This window comes from Pogonomyrmex barbatus, unplaced genomic scaffold (genome assembly GCF_055798465.1).
Source record: "Pogonomyrmex barbatus isolate J1 unplaced genomic scaffold, ASM5579846v1 scaffold15, whole genome shotgun sequence".
NCBI classification, from domain to species: Eukaryota; Metazoa; Arthropoda; class Insecta; order Hymenoptera; family Formicidae; genus Pogonomyrmex; species Pogonomyrmex barbatus.
The window spans coordinates 5,843,923-5,857,090 of record NW_028297111.1 but is presented as its reverse complement, the minus strand read 5'-3'; the positions used below and the strand labels follow the sequence as shown (position 1 = coordinate 5,857,090).

Below are 13,168 nucleotides of genomic sequence, written 5' to 3'. Positions count from 1 at the left end.
GATTAAAAAATAATATCATACAGAGTAGTTCAAAGAAGTGAAAAGTTTAAACACACTACATTACATTTGTTTAGCAAATTTTATTTTGTTTTTTCGATTTTTGTGTGAGAAATCATCTTCTTCCCGGTTGTATTACGATTTTCATATATATATATATATATATATATATATGAAAATCGTAATACAACCGGGAAGAAGATGATTTCTCACACAAAAATCGAAAAAACAAAATAAAATTTGCTAAACAAATGTAATGTAGTGTGTTTAAACTTTTCACTTCTTTGAACTACTCTGTATGATATTATTTTTTAATCGAAAACTATTTATTCTTTAATCGAAAACGCGTACTTGACACGCGTTGAATATTTGACAAATATTCAAACTCGATTTTTTTGAAAACAGAGCTTATAATGGAGCGCATCCTTCTGCTCCGTTCCGATTTTTCCCCGACCATCCGTCAGAGACCGCCGAACATCAAACGAAGTGCGGCAGTGGCCGCAGAAAAGCATTTATGCCTATTTTTTAATAATAATAATAATAAGAGCACGTCTCGATAGAAGCGAGATCCAAACCCGATTCCGGTGAAAGAGATTTTATTAGTACCTTCCCAACGTGCCAAGTACGCTTGGCCAGGCTGAACCTCCACCTTTCACGGTAAGCCGAGAGTTACTGGGGACTCCCCAGCACACCGAGTTCACTCGATCCGGCTCCGCTATCACCGAATTCCGCAGCTGAGTATCGTGGTTCTCCCCAATACAACAGCATATTCATTCGACCCGAGCACTGAGGTACACCTCAGTCAGCCGAGTACGCTCGGCGAATCCAAAAACTTTCCATCAGTGCTAGAGTCCACCCCAGCCGACCGAGTTCGCTCGGCAATCTGAAAAATCTTTCGCCAGGACTGGGGCACGCCCTAGCCGGCCGAGTATGCTCGGCAATCCTACTACTCGTAACTCCACCCGTGAGAACCGAGAAAACGGATTCACTCGTTCTCTGCAATCCGAATGATCCGAATCTTCGCGATATTCCACCCGCGCGATTAAACCCATCGACGATTATAATTTCATAAAAGCGATTTAAAAGTCCGCGTTGACAGTTCGCGAAAACACGCGAAAGCACTACCGCCGCGCACCCCGCGCGTCCCGCCTTACGAAGCTACGCGCAGCGAGCTTAGTTATGCTTAGTATTGCGAGCTTAGTATTGCGTTGATCGTTGAAGCGGTACTCCATTATAAGAAACACGCGTAAACACGTGCCGAACGCTATTCTGTCCAATCACGGCCAGCAATTAAATATCAGTTCAATTCGCAGTCTATTTACGATCTCAATCTAATATTCTGTAATTTCCACCCATATTTAATGAGCTGTAAGATTGCTCACAGGAATCGGAATGAGCGGCGGGATTCAATAAATTAGTTCACTTGTTTAATTTAAATTTGACACACACACACACACACACACACACAAAAGAGTGTTTATTCAATTCGAGAGTTTTCTGTACAATGTTCCGGTAGCGGAATTACACTGATCAGCAGGTGAATCGAGTCTTTCACTGGTAAATCCAACGGATTTATTAACGTGAGTTTTGATATAGCGTATTGATCAAAACTTTCTCTATTAATGTTCTACTTGCGCGTTTCCGCTTTTTGAATTGCCTTATAAAAAGAGACTTTGCGCTCAAATATCTTCTGTATTTCTAGGCGGAGCAAGCTTCACGTTTCAACCCGGTCCCGTCTGGATTTCATACCATTGTCGGGCAAATTTAGTTAACTTACTGGAGGCTGACAATAAAGTCACTTCATCTGAGGCGTTGTATTTGAGCCACCTTCTCCACTCTCCTCACCCACGCCATTACATTCTCCTCGTCTGAGCCTCCGAATTCTGGGATCTGCGTGGTCAATCGCGTTGTCCGCTGGCGGGCCTTCCTGAAAATTTCTGGAAGAGAGTGCATCCTGCCCAGGAGTCTCGCTGGTGTACCTGGTCATGTCACTCCCTCGTTGGAATCCGTGGTCGATCATGCATCGATCCCTTCCTGACGGGACCCTTCGCTCGGCACTGTCTTTCTTACTGGACAAGTGTCTCAGCACCTGCTCCATAAATTGCTGCTGCTGTTGCTGAAATGCCTGTTGCTGACGAAGGAAAAACTCCGACATCCTCGTTATCGCATCGAATAGTGCGGCAGTCAGCAGTTCTTCCGTAACCCTGGAATTTCCCGACCGGTCTTTTCCATTTGACTCGGCTGCATCTCTGATGCCAAATCGGACGGGCCGTGTCGGTCTAAATGAGACAAAATCGCCTTTAACAATGCTGCTCTATCTGTCGTAATCGATAGATTATAGCGGCGCGCCTTTTGCAACTGTTCTAGCGAGGCTTCTTTTAGCGCCGCGCGCTCCACTGTCGAATAGGTCTTCGGCATCGCCAACACAAATTTTAACATCGTTTCCGCGTCTCTCGAACGAATAACGAGCTTCGAATCCCACTTTTGATATTTAAACATTCCTTAAAGATCCTAATTTCTTCCCACAATTTATTGTTTTTTTTTAATAAATTATCATTGAATAATAAATTATCGTAATTACGATATAATTATACGATATAATTATAATTTTGTCTCCAACGTCCTTGCTTTCCCACCTGACAATCGACTGACCATTATCTGCGCGAGAACGCGAGACTGTTTTAAGCTCTAAACGAAAAGTTTTATATTTTTGATTTATTCTTATATGAGAAATTACTTTCTTTCTGTAGTATCACGACCTGAAACATCTTGTATATCGAAGTACGATGTAAAACTATATATTATAGAATTCTATTCTGAAATTAGGATAAGTCATCTCTTTTATAATACATACTAGATTTAGACGTATGAAATTGCAGATAGTCTAGAAAAATTTCCTCGCTTTTGTAATTGTCACTTCATTTTAAGACACAATCAATTTCCAAGCATATAAAATATGAAATCTGTAAAATAAATAAAATTCTATTTTCTGAAATGACGCAAATTAGATCATCTAAAATAGATTTAATAGTTAAAAGTCTCTTGTAATATTTTTTCGTAAGTATCTGTTTAAGAGGGGAAGTCTACTTAGAGCTTTAAAAAATATACGCTTTTTAAGGATTTTTTTTGTTTAAACCAATAAAGTTTTATTAATACAAATTATGATGTTATTAAATATACACTTTAGATATATTATACAAATTTTTTCATTAAAAAATAATAAATAAAGAAATATATGCCATGCCGTAAACATCCTTTTTGTTGGAGACACTTTATGATGACCATTATAACTTGAAGCAGGATCATCTGAAATCAAAAATTCAAAAAGTTTTCGATTTTTTTATATTAAATTATCTAAAACCCTACGAGACGGATTTTTGAAAAATTAATTTAAAACAAAATGGCAGCAATGCAAAGTTGAGACATCAAATTTCGGTAAAAAAATTACTCCTTTTTTGTATATAAAAAAAAATAAACAAAAAATAAAAAAGCTCCCATTGGATTTTAGATTTTTATCTTTTAAATAAGTCTGTAAAATTTTAAGTAAATTGATTCGTTGATTTTTTAATTATGTTGGTCACCGACTTGAAAAATATGATTTCGAGAAAAACACGTTTAAGGTTTTGTGTCATGTTTACATTTCAATAAAATAGTAATTTTATAACTTACACTGAATCATCAATTCCTGGTCCATATAATAGATCTTCTGCATCAGATACTGCTTCCAAAACATCAATTTGTGTCTGCGACTCAATCTTGCTTCACGCGTACTTTCTTGCACACGAACGTCAGCTCTTCTTATTCGCTCCTCGTCTTTCTTCGCTGCATATAAATGTGCGTTTGGTCCGCAATTCATTCCCATCTCTTGCAATATTTTTAATAATGAAGAAGTGCCTTTATTAAAAGTGCAAGTTACAACGTAAATTGCAAATTCTACACCATGTGATCCACTATGATAAATTTTTGGGCTGATTTTCCGAATGATTAAAGATCTCATTGTTATTTTGAGTGAATCTCCCGATGCATCTTTTCAATAAAGTGTCGCAACTGAGATCTTCATAGATGGGTTTTATTGTTTCTAATACATTTGCAGGAAGAGCATTATAATCATGCTTGAATGAATTAAGCTCGCCGTTCGCAAAGGCACGCTGCCAGCCACACCACGAAGTAATTCCAGATGGGCACTTATCATGTTTCAGATTTGCATCAATTGAACTGTAATGATCATACGTAGCCCAAATTGCTTTTTTCATTTCTTCAATGGAATTGCAATGTCGATGAATAGCCAATCTAATAATAAACAGTTAATTTATCTATAATTTTTACCGTAAAACTATAAGTTTTCCTTTGCCACCGAGTCCTTTAGTTTTTTTCTTGAGCTCACGCAATCGAGCGCCCATTCTTTTTTGTACGTGTCCGATGTATTCTTTTTTTATAATAGAAATGCCATCACCATAAGATGCTGCATTTACGATACTTGTATAAGTTTTAGAATCTCCATCGCCAATGTAATTTATATATACTTTACACTATAATTTTCTAAGGAGCATTGAAACATTTTTACGATTGCATCAACCTCCATTTTTCCGGCTGATCTTATTTGATTTATTGAGCATTCGGATTTATGTGACTGTAACCATTCTTCATATTCAGTTGTACCTTCTTTTTTATTCCAAAATTCACAGATTTTACAATATGAATTTTTTATTAAAACATCGAGAACCTTGGCACTATAATGACCGATTATTGATGATACGCCATACAGAGAACTAAAACCTCGTTTTTTCCACGTTCCGTCCCTAGAAACTATTAATTCTGATGTTTCTTCAATGTTTTTAGCTTCACATAGTCTTTTCAATTTCTTCTTTCACAGCACTTTTTAGAATTATTTTGCAAACATTTTCGGCAAAGGAGTGAATATGCTTGAAAATAATATCATATGTGCTGTGAAATAAAAATTGTGGTATATCCATTAAACCGCAAAATTTTTTGCAATCTTCAAATCCGAAGCCAAGAACTCTCATCGTAAATATAAATCTTCTGTTTATTTCATATATTATTCTGATGTAAGGACAAGAAAAAATAACTTTAGATTCGCACGTGTCGCATTCTATGATTAATTTAAATCCAAGGTTTCGCATACTTGCTGTTAAATTCACATTTTCGTTGCACTCTTTGCACTTCATATAATTGGAAATGGCAGTAAATACAGTAATGAAATTTAAAATCCTATATTCAATGCTATTATCTTGCAACGCTTGAATCTCGTCTTGCATTTTTAATTTTTTAGCGGATGTACTGTAACTATTTATGTCTGTCTCCAATTCACTCACACTTTTCGGCGGTTTTCATTTTTTATTTCTTGATAATCGAACATTTTCAGTTACTCTTAACATTCTTGAATTTTTGATGCGACCCATTATAATAATATTATATCAAATACGATAATATAATATCAGTACAAGCGAACGAAAACAACTGTTTTGCTCTACAGCACAAAACGAACTGCCTACGTTTTAAAGGTTATAACCGTTGCCTGGGATACTGACTATATTTCACTAATACAAGCCTACAGGAACTTTCGTATTTATTAATACAAGTATAAAATCTTCGCACATTACAAAAGAGGATCTCACAAAAGAGAGCGCCTTGCAGCTGCCGCATCTACCTATTTTGAGCCCGCGAGCAGTCAGAGGCTAGTCCTTTGGGCATGCAACACAAACGTTTATAACTTTGTCAATTTTATTCAGATTGATTTGAAATTTTCAGAAAATATTTTTAAGATGTTATACTTTAAGAAAATGTTAAAACCCAAAAATCGAATTTTTTGAAATTTCTAGATAGGCTTCCTCCCTTAAATAAGATAAATATCTAGATTGTTACAGGGATTAGGTAATGATCTAGATATTTATTTTATTTAGTAGAAGAAAGGATACAATTTGATATAACAAAAAACGAGTATCGCAAAAGACATCTAAAGGCATGTTGGGAAACAGAAGGACTATTTACCATACGAAGATAAATGTTCGTATTCGAAATAATTACAATGGGCTCGTTTAATTTAAATGGCTAAAGACGTTACGTATTTGATAAACGAATTCGAAACGTTCGGTTGACGTTATGTAATTCATCTGTGAATTTTGCCTTTATTCACGTCGATATCAGTTTTGCACATGCAATTGCTCGATTATTTTTTATATTATATGAGGAAGTACAAACAATCAAATCTGATCAGAAGGATCACAAGAAGAAAGTTAAATATATTTCTATCTATATTCATTAGCTATATCTTAAAAAGAAAAATGCCTTTTAAGATATATTTAATAAATAATTTTTTTATTTTATATAACTTCAATTACGTAATACAAAACGCAACACCTTTAATCAATATATTATCTAATTATAAGAAATTTGAAAATTGAAAAAATTTTGGTAATTATATTTTAATTGTATCAGTATATGATTTGTTTCGCAAGTTTTACTATATAATATTCTAATTAAACTGTCTAATTAAGATATTTTTGTGTCTAATTAGACACAAAACACTAAAAAAATTGATAAAAGATAAAATGCTTAATATAAAGTGAAAATTAAATGAGAATCAGCGCTATTCACAGTGCGCAATTAACATCTTTACTACAAACTTTAATATATAATACAGACTCAAGTTTGAATCATTTTCAGTGAAAATAAAAATAAAAATAAGATCCTGTGTTCATCCGATGCGCTCACCAATGTTAAATCGTTAATTAAAATTACTATGACTGTACATATATATCATCCTTAAAGGAACGAGACAATCTTTAAGGGATTGTCAAGAGGTTATCAGATGACACAGTTCATACTAAACCGGAGAAAGCACGCGTAGGAATGCGGCACGGTTCGTAGCGAGAAGCACACCGCACAGCGCGTCTGCACGTCTCGAACTCCAGGCAGTAATTGAGCGCAGTGATTCTTCAATTCAACAACTTGCAATCAAAACAAAATCACAGTTTGGTCAAGACGAAAACGTATGCGTGATGCAAGAATTCAATATCAGATTGTGAATTAAGGCTATTATTCTGTCATTTAATGAAAAGCATTTCTGAAATCAGTCATTTCTCTAAATTACGTTCACATTCTAATATCTTCACATCGTTTCAGTCCAATCAAATTCATGATCATAATCTATGCTCGGTAATGACTGAATGTATATTCGTTTCTGCGTATATGATTTTGATGTTCATGCAGTCTAGTTATTAATTGTTTCATAATTTGTCCGACATAGTACGCGCATCGTAATTGTTACAGTAGATTTTGTACGCTACATTCCTTTTAGAATATGTTGGTAAAGCGTCCTTATAAATCCTGATCATACCTCTCAATTTATTCATACTAAAGAACGCGGGTTTTGAGTTGAAATCATTAGCAACTTTTTTGAGTTTGGTCACAATTTCCGGAACAAAAAAAAAAGTGAGTAAAGTGAACCATTTTGTTTCTTGTGGTTGTATTGTTGTATTTGGCATGCTTAACCTATCATCTCGTTTAAATAGAATTTTCAATCTCGAATGAATATTATCAAAAATAAAGTTGAGAGGATAATTGTTCATTAACAGAATCGTGATCATCAAATTCAAGAAAATTCAAAAGAGAAAATTCAACTCGCTCCCCCCAGTAAATTGTAATCTAGGATGGTACGATTTGAACTTTCCAAGAATCTCATCAATTAATTCGAAAGGAATAGCAATTGCAATATCATCGACGTATCTATAAAAAAATGATAAATGGGCCTCAACTCCCTCGAGCGTGCTCTCCTCCAAATCTCTTAATATTAAATCAGCTATGATCGGAGACAATGGGAAATCAATGGGTGTTCCAAAGGTTTGCTTATAAATTAAATTGTCAAAGGTAAAAAAGATAGAATTTAAGACAAACAAGACTGCACTCAAAAATTCGTCCTTAAGGATGTTGCAGTTCTTCGAGATATCTCCCTAGCGCTTAGCAATACTGTCAATTGATAGATCGATAGGAACATTGGTGAACAAGGAGATCACATCAAAGGAAACAAGTATGTGATCATTAGTCAATTGTATGTTAGATAATTTGTTGGCGAGTTTAAAACTATTTTCTATATGAGTTGAAGATTTTGAGATACTTCTCGACAGGAATTTGTTCAAGAAGGATGTCAGATTATAAAGTGAACTATCAATTAACGAAACAATTATTCGAAGGGAGCATTTATGCTTGTGTATTTTAGGAAGGCCGTAAGTCCTAGGGAGAATTCCATTGATCTAGTAAAGGTGTTTGTACAGAGTCTCCGATATGTAGTTAGAGTTCTTCCAGGTTTTGAGACTATCTCGCAACTTGCTAGTGATAGTCCTCGTACAATCCTTCATGATCACGTTATAAGTCTCAGTAATATATTTTTCAGCTTCGTAAGGTAACTGTCTTTAACCAACGTGACGGTGACATTACCTTTATCTGCTCGAGTGAATACGATGTTAAGATGGGTGCGTATAAATTGTTATGTGGATTTTAGTAAATGGGATAGTCTGATGTTAATGCTATCTTTATGGGGAGAGAACATTGAAAGATTATTAATGATGGATATCAGTCTGTTCCTCAAGTTCAAGTGTGCCTCAATAGAAAACTTCTGTATATTGTTTTCAATGTTCTTAATAAATTCAATGATGGTTTTTTTCTGAATTGTATAAAGATAAGGCGAAATTTTTGTCAAGTTGAAGCAAACACTGGACTTCTTGAGGAATATAGGCGGTGGACAGGTTAAGAAACTATTTTTCTCTCAAAGCATGAAGAGATGAGGTCGGGGAGTATCTTTTAAGTAGGAAAGAGGTTCAGCGAGACAACATACTAGGTGTACAAAAAAGTTCTGAGTTTTAGATTTCATACCACCAAAATAACAATTTAAATTTTATATATCTTCTCGCCCTTTTGCGGTTTTAAAGCGTTGACATTTGGCCTTCTAAAATGCCATACGGTTTGGCGTTTGATGCACATAACTTCAAAAATCAGTAGTGTTCACAATGGCAATAACAAAAGAGCATATTCGATTTTCCATCCACTTCGAGTTTCATCTGAAGAAAAATGCTGCTGAAGCCACTGCAATGATTTGTGCTGCATATGGAGAGAACGCTGTAAGTCATACTACATGTAAAAGATGATACCAAAAATTTCGCCAAGGATATTTCAGTCTTGAAAATGAACCGCGTGCTGGACGCCCTCAAAAGATTGAAACGGACGAATTACAAGCATTGCTGGATATAAACTCTGGGCAAACTAAAAAGGAGCTTGCAGAACAGCTTGGCGTTATGCAGCAAACCATTTCCGTACGTTTACATACGATGGGAAAGATTCAGAAAGAAGGCAGATGGCTTCCGCATGAATTGTCCGAAAACAACAAAAATCGTCGGCGTGACACTGCACTCACTTTGCTTTCAAAGTTCCAGAAAAAGATTTTCTGCACAAAATCATTACAGGCGATGAAAAGTCGATTCTTTATGATAACCCTAAACGTAGAAAATCATGGATTGACCCTGGTCGACTTTTGACATCGACGCCAAAGCCCAATATCCACGCCAAGAAGGTTTTGCTCTGTATCTGGTGGGATTGGAAAGGTGTGTTGTATTACGAGTTGTTACAACCGGGTGAAACAATCACGGCAAATCGCTACCAACAATAATTGACCAATTTGAGCGATGCATTAGAAGAAAAGAAGCCATTTACTGGCCAAGGATGTAAAGTGATCTTGCTTCATACTCGACCACATGTTGCGAAAGCGACTCAGGACCATATCTTTGCGTTAGGCTGGGAACTTCTCCCGCACGCGGCGTTTAGCCCAAACATGGCGCCTTCCGATTACTATCTATTCCGATCGCTGCAGCATCATTTGGCTGATACACATTTCGTGAAATTTGAAGAGATACGAAAATGCATTGATGACTTTATCGCTTCGAAGCTAGTGAGCTTTTATCGTCAAGGAATTCGCAAGCTATCCGAAAGATGACAAAAGGTCATTGATGCAAACGGGGAATATTTCGCTGATTAATATTTTTTTGTTTGTTTTTGAATAAAGATTGAATTTTACAAAAAAAAGCTCAGAACTTTTTTGTACACCTAATAGGTACCAGGGAGTGGGTGTATTATAGGTAAGAATGAGAAAGACGGAACAGCAGGAGAGTGTGAAGATGTAGAGGCATAGGAGAAAACAGCAGAAGGGTGTAAAGATGGAGAGCCTACCTCTCTCTTGGAGAGAGAAGAATTGGAGATGAGGATGTAGAGGAAGTGGGGGAGAGGAGAGAAGAGCAGAAATATTTAACTGGTCTAATGTCATTAACATTTTTTTCTTCCTATTTTTTGATTAATCATTCAGTTTTACGGTTCGTTTTATCGTTTAATTGTGTGTAAAAATAATAAAGGGACTTATTCTGTGTAATGAAAAAATTATGGCATATATTTCTAGGAATGTGTTGCAAGATTTTCCTCTCTAACCGGAAAATCTCAGTTTGTGACTGTTTAAGTTAGATAAGCATCTTTTCAATTCAGTCTTGAGCATTCTAATGTCGAGCTTATCTTTCATATGTTTATACTTGGTTTTGCTCGCATGATGATTAAAAGTTAAGTTAAAGTTCTGAAAAGGAAATAAGTGTAGAGATGTAATATGAAATTCCAAATACGTCTTAATAAACTTTATACGTGCGCTGTTCGTGATAATACTCCTGCGATGCTTAATTCAATTCTTTAATAAGTTAACAGAATAAGGTCCGAAAGTTAAAAGAATAAATTTAAAAAATATAAATTGACGCACTTTCCAGTGTAATTAAATATTAATAAAGTGATTCTCGGTGTTAAATATAATCGCACTTCTGTGACAGTCATTCGCACAACTCGCACTCACGCAACTCGCCGCTAAAAAATAAACAGAGACCGTTTACAAAGAAAGAATTTTAATAAGCTCAAAAACTATTACACAGCTCGTTTTACAATCTTTAAACTTCTCAAAACTATCCTTCACGAATCTCTGTCAAATCTCTCCAATCAATTAATCAATAATCATAAACAACGGCGCGTTGGCAAGGAATGATCTTTTCAACATTACTCGGGGGGCCAAAAGCGAACAGACCACCGCTCGGCCACAACAATAATATAGAAATTCAGACAAAGAGAATATTCACTGAAGATAACTGAAACTTGAGTCTGTATTATATCTGAAACATCTATATTATATATTAAAGTTTGTAATAAAGAGTGTTAATTGCATACTGTGAACAGTGCTGATTCTCATTTGTCTTAATTTCCACATCATATTTATACCGAGAATCACTTTATTAATATTTAATATAAAGTGGTAAGGAAAAGTTAATCAGGAGTTAATCAGTTACAGATTTAATTTTATAAAATCGGTATCAATCAATATTTAATCAGATATGTCAATTAGTTTCAACAATGTGTTCAATATTTAATTTTATTTCACCGAAATTTTCGTGAAATTTTCTATTTCTTTTTGGTGAGAGAAATGGAACATAAACAAACACAGCTTCAACATTTGCAAGCAAGCTATCTGAGGCAAGCGGAAAACGCGAGCATGTGCCAGTCGAGCGAGTTACGTCGATGGGATGAAGCCCTAACAATGGGAATATAGGAAAGGGCAGCAAGATGATTATCGTGATATTCAGAGGAGGGTGAAAGAGAGAAAGAGAGAGAAAAGAGGGTGAGAGGGAAAGAGGGAAGAAAAAGAGGGAGGGAGAGGGAAAGAGAGAGGAAAGGAGGACAGAGGGAGGGGGGAGGAGAGAGGGAGGAAGGGAGAAAGGAGAGATAAGAGGAAGGAGAGAATATTACTACTTAACATGTAGCTGAATAATCATCTAGAAGAATGGCAAATGGCTGTTTCTCGAAAACTCTTTTCCCTCTCGATCCTCCTACTCGACAAAATTTCATTCATCACGGCGCTTCAACGCCTTGATTACTTCTGACCGAAAAAGAAACAAGATGGACATTATTATTACGGCGAAATTTTTAGAGAAAAGTTATCTTCGAAATTCACCTGTGAAATTACATCGAGATAAAGGGAAATTCTTCTAAGTGTGAGTGATAAGAAGTTTAGAAAAAAATAATTTCTAGCTATTTCTTAATAACCTTTATTAATAACATCGTATAAATATTTATTGTTATTTATTAGGTGTAAAAAAAAGTTCTGAGCTTATTTTTGTAAAATTCAATTTTTATTCACAAACAAACAAAAAAATATTAATCAGCGAAATATTCACCGTTTGCATCAACGACCTTTTGCCATCTTTCGGTAGCTTGCGAATTCCTTGACGATAGAAGCTCACCGGCTTCGAAGCGATAGTCATCAATGTATTTTCGTATCTCTTCAACTCTCACGAAATGTGTATCAGCCAAATGATGCTGCAGCGACCGAAATAGGTAGTAATCAGAAGGTGCCATGTCTGAACTATACGCCGCGTGCGGGAGAAATTCCCAGCCTAACGCAAAGATATGGTCCTGAGTCGCTTTCGCATATGGTCGATTGTCATGAAGCAAGATTTTAACTTTACGACGTTCTTGGTCAATAAATGGCCTCTTTTCTTCTAATGCATCGCTCAATTGTTGTTGGTAGCGGTCTGCCGTGATTGTTTCACCCGATTGTAACAACTCGTAATACAGCACACCTTTCCAATCCCATCAGATACAGAGCAAAATCTTCTTGAGATGGATATTGGGCTTTGGCGTCGATGTCGAAGATTGACCAGGATCAATCCATGATTTTTCTATGTTTAGGGTTATCATAAAAAATCCACTTTTTGTCGCTTGTAATGATTTTGTGCAGAAAATCTTTTTTCCGGAACTTTGAAAGCAAAGTGAGTGCAGTGTCACGCCGACGATTTTTGTTGTCTTCGGACAATTCATGCGGAACCTATCTGTCTTCCTTCTGAACCTTTCTCATCGTATGTAAACGTACGGAAATGATTTGCTGCGTAACGCCAAGCTGTTCTGCAAGCTCCTTTTCAGTTGCGCAGAGTTTATATCCAGCAGTGCTTGTAATTCGTCCGTTTCAATCTTTTGAGGGCGTCCAGCACGCGGTTCATCTTCAAGACTGAAATCTCCTTGGTGAAATTTTTGATACCATCTTTTACATGTAGTATGACTTACAGCGTTCTCTCCATATGCAGCA

At 35.9% G+C, this 13,168-nt stretch overlaps 1 protein-coding gene and 1 pseudogene across 3 annotated transcripts in view; both read right to left on the bottom strand.

Moving 5' to 3' along the window:
• Positions 1–13,168, bottom strand: part of LOC105429942 (uncharacterized) — a 540,048-nt gene that overhangs the window by 260,393 nt on the left and 266,487 nt on the right. The gene's annotated exons all lie outside the window — the stretch shown is intronic.
• Positions 3,118–4,675, bottom strand: LOC148937323 (uncharacterized; annotated as a pseudogene).